Below are 9,948 nucleotides of genomic sequence, written 5' to 3'. Positions count from 1 at the left end.
TCCGCATCTCTGCTGAGAAGGTTTTCAAATCTTGCCAACACACAGCAAACAAACACACAGATGATGCTGTTTTATGTCACTTGTTTCATCACTGTCAGAACAAAATCACTGGTTCGATCCCTGGTGATACCTCAGCATCCTGGAGAGCACCACAGGCCTCGCACTTTGGGTGGGTAGGATGGCCCTCCATCTCTCTGCTCATGGTGCTGGTTAGCATGGGCATCTGTCAGCTGATGTGACTGATCAGGGCAGTGTGTGTTCTCCTTCAGTTTTTAAGCTGGTCAGTGTTGCGTTAGCAGCTTTTCATCAATAAGCAGTGGTTTGGCTTTATGTGTTTCAGAGGAAGCACCAGTTTGTCCCCACCCTCCTGAGGCTGGGGGCATGGTGTGAGATCAGAGGAAGACTCACTGATGGAGGAGGGACGAGAGACGGCTGATAACTCTTGAAAAAATGCAGAAAAACATTACTTCATTAATATTCCATAACTATTTAATCAGGGTTGTAGTGGGTTCAGAGACTTCCTTGAATAATTGCCCACAAGGCAGTAGTACACACTGTACAGAGCACCACACCCTCACTTTGTCACTCACACACACACATGTGGAGAGTTTCACACACTCACCCAGTCACCACATTCACCCAGTCACTGTGGACAGTTTCACAGTTACTCCACAGCATGTGTTTGGACTGTGGGAGGAAAGCAGAGCTCCCGGAGGAAACCCACACAGACACAGGGAGAACATACCACATTCCTCATAGACAGTGACCTGAGGAGAGGATCCCACCCAGGACGCCAAGACGCTTCAGCGGAGGGGGCATAAACAAATATGTAACAAATATCAAGAGGTTAATAATAAAATTGGTGTATTTCCCTTGTAGATTATAAAGATAAGATTCAAACTGCCATTCAACATTCACAGGAGGACCAAGAGTGTAGAGAGCTGCAGGAAATGATGCAACTGAACCAGACGCACCACTGTTCCTCATTATGAAGCTTTGAGCCTTCAGCTGATTAAAATTTAACACAGACTAGCAGTCATTCCATTCACTGTTTATGCTCTGAGCAGAGGTTTACTGCAGGTTAGAGGTACATTATACCAATTTATTAGACTTAAAAACGTTTATGTGTGTAATGTATAATTGTAAATCAAATTCTCCTGCTCTTTTGTCATTCTATGGTAACTGTTGTGTATTATTAAAATCACAATTGTCATTTTACTGAAAACATAAATTGAGAATAAATTAATTCGTCTAAACCAAAACTCACGCATACTTTCAGATACAATATTATCCCCAAGAATAGAACAAATCCATCACATGCTTTTGCAGCTCTTTTTCCTGATGAATGCAGGGACCAATAAATTCTCCACTCGCCATTTTTCATTTTTAGGTTTTATTTTGTTGAATAAAATGACAGTTGTGAGTTTTAATACGACACAACAGTTACCATACAATGACAAAAGAGTGGGAGAATTTCTATATTCCTGATTCCCTTAGTTTGATGCTTAGTAGTCTCTTTACCAGTCTGGCTTGTTTTGTAATTAGATGTGATCCATGTGAGCACTCACCATAACAAATTCCTTGTGTGTCTAACATACCTGGTGAAATCAACTGATTCTGAATTGGGCAGCACTGTGGCGCTGCAGGTAGTGTCGCTGTCACACAGCTGCATGGCCCTGGGGTTGTGGATTTGTGCTCCCACTGTCTTTGGGGAGTTTGGTGTGTTCTCCCCGTGTCTGTGTGGGTTTCTTCCGGGTGATCTGGTTTCCTCCCATGGTCCAAAAACACACGTTGGTAGGTGGATTGGTGACTGTGAGTGTGTGTGTGTGTCGCCCTGTGAAGAACTGGTTTATTCTGAGGCAAATGGTCTCTTGTACTTCATAAAAATAATGGTAAAAAAATAAACCCCCACTTTTATGTCTCACATTTGTGGTAGTAGAAATTATTTATTGCACCTTTAAAACCAAATCTCACTGGCCAAACATGTACATTAAAGCATGTACTTAATTTTTTCACTATTATAAACTGAATAATGTTGTTCACATTAACCACACTGGGCAGATTCTCTCATCCATGTATTGTGCTACATTGTGGATGGTAAAAATGATTTACACATCATCATCATCTTTTCCACTTTTCCATTTCGGGGTCGCCGTGAAAAATTATTTACTACACCTTTAAATAAGGTTTCTTTATCCAGACTGTTGTTTAAAGATGTTTTTCTCTTGTCTCGTGGTGAAGGCCACTGCACAGTTCCTCTGGACGCCGAAGCCAAAGCTGAGGAAGGGAATGTGAGACGAGTGGTCCGTCGTCAGGGCCCAAGACAAAGGGCCCGGTTGCTATGGGGATGGCATCTCTATGGCAACGAGGGAGCCGGGGGTGAGTGGGATTAACACCAGGGAGAGTTGGATAACAGCTGAAGTTCACGAGCGCTGTGACACATTTCCTCCGGAGACCAGACGAGTTTATGAATGAAACACGGGTGTGTGAATGTGTACGAGCCCTGATACATACACAACCCTATAAAATATAAACAAGACACATATAGATTATGACATATCTTCACTGTTGGGGAGAATAACTTCATGGTAAATTAACAGGAGAAGAAAAACATGATTTAAAGGTACAATAGGTAATATTTTGACCTTAAAATTACAGCTTCAAAATCAGTGTGAAGCTCCACTGAGCTGTAATTGGGAGAATACAGCCTCTGGTGTTGGTATTCTGGCTCTGGCACTGCAGAAACTGCACCATGTAATATTTAGAGGATGGTAGGAAACCCACACTCCATCTTAATTTCAGGAAAGTGCTGTAAAAGTAAATAATACTCAAAATAACAAAAATACCCAATCTTACCTTGTGTTCCTTTAAAGCTGAAATCAATCAATTTCACCACCAGTTAGTAGCAACTGTATTTATAAAAGTGATTATTTCTTATTTTTATGCTACCTACTAAGTGCAACTCATAAGAGAGACTGAATTAGTTTATGCTCCATACAGTGGGTACCCCACAGTGGGGAGATCGTGTTAAAACAGGTTCCTGATGACACTAGGGGACACTAGGGGTCAGTAGTCACTCACATCAAAACCTCACAGTAAATTACAGTCTGTAAATCCTCCACAGAAGAGTGGAGACTGTTTATGAAGCAAAGAGGAGCGCAATACACACAATTACAGCACAGTAAGGGAGCGTTAGGATGGTGTGGGATGATCTGGTTAAAACTGGTGCCAGATATGATAAAGTCTTATGTGAAATAATCTTAAATATTTCTTAACTTATAATGAGATAATTTTATACTCTCAAAATTATCAGTCACTCTCAGTGACTGTTGTGGTACTCTCAAGGGTACATATTTATTACTTTTATTTAGAGAACATAATTATACCCTATTCTATACTAACTGTAGCTTTTTTAAATTGACATGATTTCATACGCCCCAATTCATCTCCAGGAATTTTCTTTTTGCTTTTATATTTATTTTATACAGCTTTAAAACTTACAAATATCCCACTCTCATGCTTGAGAAATGTAATGTACCTTTAAATAACACAACTAGACTTTAACACAACTGCTGCACCTTTAAAGGTACATTTACACTGTTTGTGCCTTTAGTGGACAATTATGTACGTGTACAGAACCTTTTCTCTGACAGTGTAGTGGCTAAACTTAGTTTTCTAAGGCAGGATGTTGGGGTCACTCTCAGTGATCCAGGAGGAGCCTGGAGTAGAACCGCTGCTCCTTCACATCGAGAGGAGCCAGTTGGGGTGATTTGGCATTTAATGCCTACTAGACGACTCCCACTGGAGGTACACCAGGCACGGCCAACTGGAAGGAGTCCCCGGGACACACTGGTGGGATTATATCTCCTGGGAATGCCTGGGGATCCTTCAGGAGGAGCTGGGGAAGTTGCGGGAGACAGAGTTGGCTGGGATTTTTGCTTGCACTGTTGCCACTGAATTGGACTCCCTGTGGAAAAGAAGATGATTTTTTTTATCAGTTAAAACAAGCAGAATTTTGTATAAATATTTTTTAAAGAAATCTTATATTGTTCCAACAACAGCATCAAAGATAAATAGTAGATGTTTTCACTTAATAAGAGGTGCTTCTAGCAGTGTAGAAATGTTGGCGAGGCCAGAACTGATGAGATTACAGCCCCCTGACAGTAATTAGCCGCTGTACCTGAGGAGGATAATTGTGGCATCCATTTAAAGCTAATACGCTCCAGACTCGCTGGCCTTTGTTCCCTGGTGAGCGATAAGTCCACACACACACACACACACACACACACACAGCCATCAGCTGTGAACTCAATTACCTCAGAGGCGAGGAAAACGCCTCTGGATCCATTTCACAGCTCCAGCAGCCTTTTATCCGAAGGCTACAAGTGCAAGACATTGGGATATTGTGTGTTAGCGCAGCATCTGTCCTGCTAACAACACACAGTAGACCTTTAATCACTGAAAGACATTCATGCAAATAGGGCCCAAGCTTGAGGCCAGTTTAAGGCCATTAAACCTGACCCCACAAGTGTTGTGTCTTTCTCATCAAGTCACTGCTCTCAGCAAACAATTCAGTAGTTTACACAAGACCAGTCCTCATCCACTCCATCTGCAGTCACAGTCATCATTAAAGACTTCCCCCTTCTGAGGAAATCCAGAGTTTAGTCCTGTCAGTATGTGTGTGTGTGTGGTGTAGCAAGTGTGTGAGTATGTGAAATTGCCCAAAGTGTGTGTGAGTGAATGTGTGGCACTCTTCAAATGTGTGAGTGACTGTGGGAGTATATGAAATTGTCCAAAGGCGAGTGTGTGAGTGACTGGGTGAGTGTGTGAAACACTTCACAGGTTTGAGTGTGTAAGTGACTGGGTGAGTGTATGTCACTGTCCACAGGTGTGAGTGTGTGAGTGACAGGGTGAGTGTATGTCACTGTCCACAGGTGTGAGTGTGTGAGTGACTTGGTGAGTGTATGTCACTGTCCACAGGTGTGAGTGTGTGAGTGACTTGGTGAGTGTATGTCACTGTCCACAGGTGTGAGTGTGTGAGTGACTTGGTGAGTGTATGTCACTGTCCACAGGTGTGAGTGTGTAAGTGACAGGGTGAGTGTATGTCACTGTCCACAGGTGTGAGTGTGTAAGTGACAGGGTGAGTGTATGTCACTGTCCACAGGTGTGAGTGTGTGAGTGACTTGGTGAGTGTGTGTCACTGTCCACAGGTGTGAGTGACTGGGTGAGTGTGTGAAACTCTCCACATGTGTGAGTGTGTGAGTGACTGGGTGAGTGTGTGAAACTCTCCACAGGTATGAGTGTGTGAGTGACTGGGTGAGTGTGTGTCACTGTCCACAGGTGTGAGTGACTTGGTGAGTGTGTGTCACTGTCCACAGGTGTGAGTGACTGGGTGAGTGTGTGAAAATCTCCACATGTGTGAGTGTGTGAGTGACTGGGTGAGTGTGTGAAACTCTCCACAGGTGTGTGTGAGTGAGTGACTGGGTGAGTGTGCGTCACTATCCACAGGTATGAGTGTGTGAGTGACTGGGTGAATATGTGTCACTGTCCACAGGTATGAGTGTGTGAGTGAGTGTCACTGTCCACAGGTGTGAGTGTGTGAGTGACTGGGTGAGTGTGTGTCACTGTCCACAGGTGTGAGTGACTGGGTGAGTGTGTGAAACTCTCCACATGTGTGAGTGTGTGAGTGACTGGGTGAGTGTGTGAAACTCTCCACAGGTATGAGTGTGTGAGTGACTGGGTGAGTGTGCGTCACTGTCCACAGGTATGAGTGTGTGAGTGACTGGGTGAGTGTGCGTCACTGTCCACAGGTATGAGTGTGTGAGTGACTGGGTGAATGTGTGTCACTGTCCACAGGTATGAGTGTGTGAGTGACTGGGTGAATGTGTGTCACTGTCCACAGGTATGAGTGTGTGAGTGACTGGGTGAATGTGTGAAACTCTCCACAGGTGTGTGTGAGTGAGTGACTGGGTGAGTGTGCGTCACTGTCCACAGGTATGAGTGTTTGAGTGACTGGGTGAATGTGTGTCACTGTCCACAGGTATGAGTGTGTGAGTGACTGGGTGAATGTGTGTCACTGTCCACAGGTATGAGTGTGAGAGTGACTGGGTGAGTGTGTGTCACTGTCCACAGGTGTGAGTGTGTGAGTGACTGGGTGAGTGTGTGTCACTGTCCACAGGTGTGAGTGTGTGAGTGACTGGGTGAGTGTGTGTCACTGTCCACAGGTGTGAGTGTGTGAGTGACTGGGTGAGTGTGAAAAACTTCACAGTTTTGAGTGTGTGAGTGACTGGCTGAGTGTATATTGCCCTGCCCAGTTATTGCACACATGCAGAAGAGGGATGAATGAATGAGTGAATGAATTAATTAATGAATAAATGATGCACATGCAAAACCACCAATCAGAAGCCTGCCTGCTGAAATAGGAAAATAAAAATAATGTTCACAGTATAGAGCCACAATTCAGGAGTATCTCCCTAGTCCCTAGTTACTCACACACTGGGTAACACTGAGGGATAATTGTAACCACACTGGAGTGGGTAAATAATGCAAACAAACTACATGTGACCCAATTTAGGACACACACACACGCAAAACAGCTGTTCCTTATTTTCTGCCCATTACAGCAGAGAATGAATAGACCCCCTGCTCCAGGTTCCCGTCCTTGTGACATTTAAACTCGATTTTCCCCAATTTTCCATTTTATTTTAATGGGCAAGAGTGGGAGAGAGTGCTCTCTTTTCCGGGCTGCTATAGCCTGGGCGGTTGCCATGGAAACCGCCTCCAGGAGCTGACAGAGATTCACAAGACCTCTGTGTGGCAATGTGTCGAGTTCAGCATCAGGTTCAATGGAGCCAGGCTCCATCAGCACATTCTCAATTGCAAATATAATGCATCCACTGAGCGTCTTGATAATAAACACACTGTGTTTACACTCATAGTCCGACCACAGGTCACCATTCAGTTCGGAAATGGAGAGACACTCTATTGTCCTTGTTGCCTGATGAGAACGGTGTTCCAGGTCAGATCTTTAAATACTACATAATGGTAAACAAACATTATGTTGTTGTGGGTTTTTAAATTATGCTTTGTAATTAAACTTTCACAGGGGTGTGGAGCCTTAGGAAGGCTGCAGTTATCCATCTGCTTGTCACACACTCATCCAGTCATTCACACACACACACACACACACACCATCACCCTATCACCCAGTCACGCACACTCATATTATCTGTGGACAGCAGATCTGATTTCCTTTTTTTTGCCAAATTATATACAATTTTGGTATATTAAAACAAGTGAGCACTGGCCAGCTGAAAAAGACCACATTTTAGAGCCTTTTCTCTACTTTAAAATCCAAACAGCAACACGTTTCACAACCACAGAAACCCATATATCGCACACAAGAAAAGCTGGGCCTATCTTAGTGGCCTTCGGTATGCAGATGTGATAAAAGCTATTCAAAGGCTGTGTGTGTGTGTGTGGGCGCACGCGTGTGTGTGTGTGTAGGGGGGGTATTTCCAATGGAAGAGAGATAATCTCATCCTAAAACAGAAACCTGATCTGTCCACACCTAGAACCCAAGCGCGTATGAATAAAGACATGCTGTCACAAATTGAGCGGTCTGTGTGTGAAGCACACCTCTCATACAAACACAACAGCTTAAATTCTCACTCTGTTTCTGCCAGTAGGATCGCAACCTAATCACATACAATCTCAAAATAACTACTTTAAATAATTTCCAACCAATGGCTCACTATAAAGTAATAACTTATTACATTAAACATTAAATATCAGTACATATTTCAGGTATATATATATATATATATATATAATATAAAACAGGTATGGTAAATATGGAAAAATATAGTCAAATGTAGTCAAAATAATAAGAAAGCATCTTTAATTGTAGCTTATTATCCCGTAATCATGAGATAATGTCATACTTATGATTTATTATGTCATAATAATGTTTAATTTAAGAGCATGAAGTTCTCAAAATTATCAATTAATCACTCATGATGGAAATATTTTCTTAAAGTTATGATTTAATATCTGAGTATTATGAGATAGCCAGGCATAGATATGGGATATTAAATATGCGATAATAATTCATAATTATGATGAGATAGTAAATCTTTTTAAGTGGTGAACACAGGCTTCTAGAAATACCTCATTATTTTGAAATAGCAAAAAAAATTAAATACACAGCAATCCACTCAAATTAAATAAATAAATAAATAAATAAATAAATAAATAAACCATAGCAGGAACCAGTAACACACTAGCAACGTTGTGCTGACCTGTGTGTTCTGACCCAGTTCTGTCAGAGCAGCGTTAACGTTTTCAGCAGTGTGTGCTCTAACCCGGTTCTATCAGAGCAGCATTAACTCTATCATCAGTCTGTGTTCTGACCCAGTTCTATCAGAGCGGCGTTAACTGTTTCAGCAGTCTGTGTTCTGACCCAGTTCTATCAGAGCAGTTTTAACTCTTTCAGCAGTGTGTGTTCTGACCCAGTTCTATCAGAGCAGTGTTAACTCTTTCAGCAGTGTGTGTTCTGAACAGGTTCTATCAGAGCTGTGTTAACTCTTTCAGCAGTGTGTGTTCTGACCCGGTTCTATCACAGTAGCGTTAACTCTTTCAGCAGTGTGTGTTCTGACCCGGTTCTATCAGAGCGGCGTTAACTATTTCAGCAGTCTGTGTTCTGACCTAGTTCTATCAGAGCAGTTTTAACTCTTTCAGCAGTGTGTGTTCTGACCCGGTTCTATCAGAGCGGCGTTAACTTTTTCAGCAATGTATGTTCTGAACAGGTTCTATCAGAGCTGTGTTAACTCTTACAGCATTGTGTGCTGCAGTACTACTTCTGATAATATTGGACCAGATGGACTCACATTCTCTCCTTCCTCAATCTGTGAGACTCTGCCTGACCCTGTCTTCGCTCCCCTCTTGTCCTTCCTCTGACCAACATCAGTTTTATCCAGGTCACATGTCTGTGGTTTTAATATTGTGGCTGATCCTAGCATATTATTTTATGTTAAACACTTGTTGCATTGTATTTCCCATAGGAATGCACTTCACCTTCTGTATCCCTGAGGCTGTGTGTGTGTGTGTGTGTGTGTGTGTGTGTGTGAATGTTTTCCCATTCCCCCTTCCTCCTCCTCCCAGCGTCTCTGAATTCCTCCAATGCTTCTCTGAGTCTCCTGCCCCTCCCGGCTGGACAAGTGCGAGACTCGAGGCCTTTCCTCCTAGAGGAGGCCACACCTTGTCTACAGCTCACCTGAGAAACGTGTCTGACCAGTACAGCTGGAATCCAGTGAAACTCACAGGGAGGGGTATAATCAGGCATCCTCACATCTTTTCACTGACCTGGGCTCAGGTTTACACCTTCTTCAGTCGGGCCTTAGATCCATATTCCAGTAGAATTATTCATACTGCTCAGAAATAATGAACACAGAACAGAAACACACTGCACAATGTGAAAACATCTCAAATCTGGTCAATATAACAAATATTTCTCATTATGAGATTACTGTGAAATATTATAAGATGTACTTTTTTCATTTTTTAAAATAATGTATCCAGTAAAAGTGCCTTATATCACTGCCAGCTAACTTCCAACAAGCAAAGTAAATTTCTCTAGCAAAGAAACAAAACTATTTCTCTAAAAAAAGTAAAATTGTCTTGTAATCGTATTCTTTCAACAGTCTCAAGAGAAAGAAATTGTATTTCAATGTAATACATATTTTCTCTAGTTAATTTGGGCAGTATAAATCTTGGTCCCTCTCTGGTCCTGTTCACACGTGTTATGGATGAACTGATCACAAAAGACTGCCAAATAATACAACCGTTTACACTAGGCAGTTTTAATATGGTTTGAGTAAACACTTGTGATAATATTTTGTAAATTACATGGTTTTGATTGTTACAGGAAGTTTTTCTTTGCTGTCGAGA

At 42.3% G+C, this 9,948-nt stretch overlaps 1 long non-coding RNA gene across 1 annotated transcript; it reads right to left on the bottom strand.

The window, feature by feature from the left end:
- Positions 1 to 1,796: 1,796 nt before the first annotated feature.
- Positions 1,797 to 9,430, bottom strand: LOC136679609 (uncharacterized). The gene is made up of 3 exons (XR_010796560.1): positions 9,364 to 9,430; positions 3,640 to 3,967; positions 1,797 to 2,520 (listed from the first exon to the last, which is right to left on the bottom strand). It is a non-coding gene; the product is annotated as an uncharacterized lncRNA (long non-coding RNA).
- Between the last annotated feature and the right edge of the window lie 518 nt (positions 9,431 to 9,948).

This window comes from Hoplias malabaricus, chromosome Y (genome assembly GCF_029633855.1).
Source record: "Hoplias malabaricus isolate fHopMal1 chromosome Y, fHopMal1.hap1, whole genome shotgun sequence".
NCBI lineage: Eukaryota > Metazoa > Chordata > Actinopteri > Characiformes > Erythrinidae > Hoplias > Hoplias malabaricus.
This window is presented reverse-complemented; position numbering and strand designations above follow the sequence as displayed.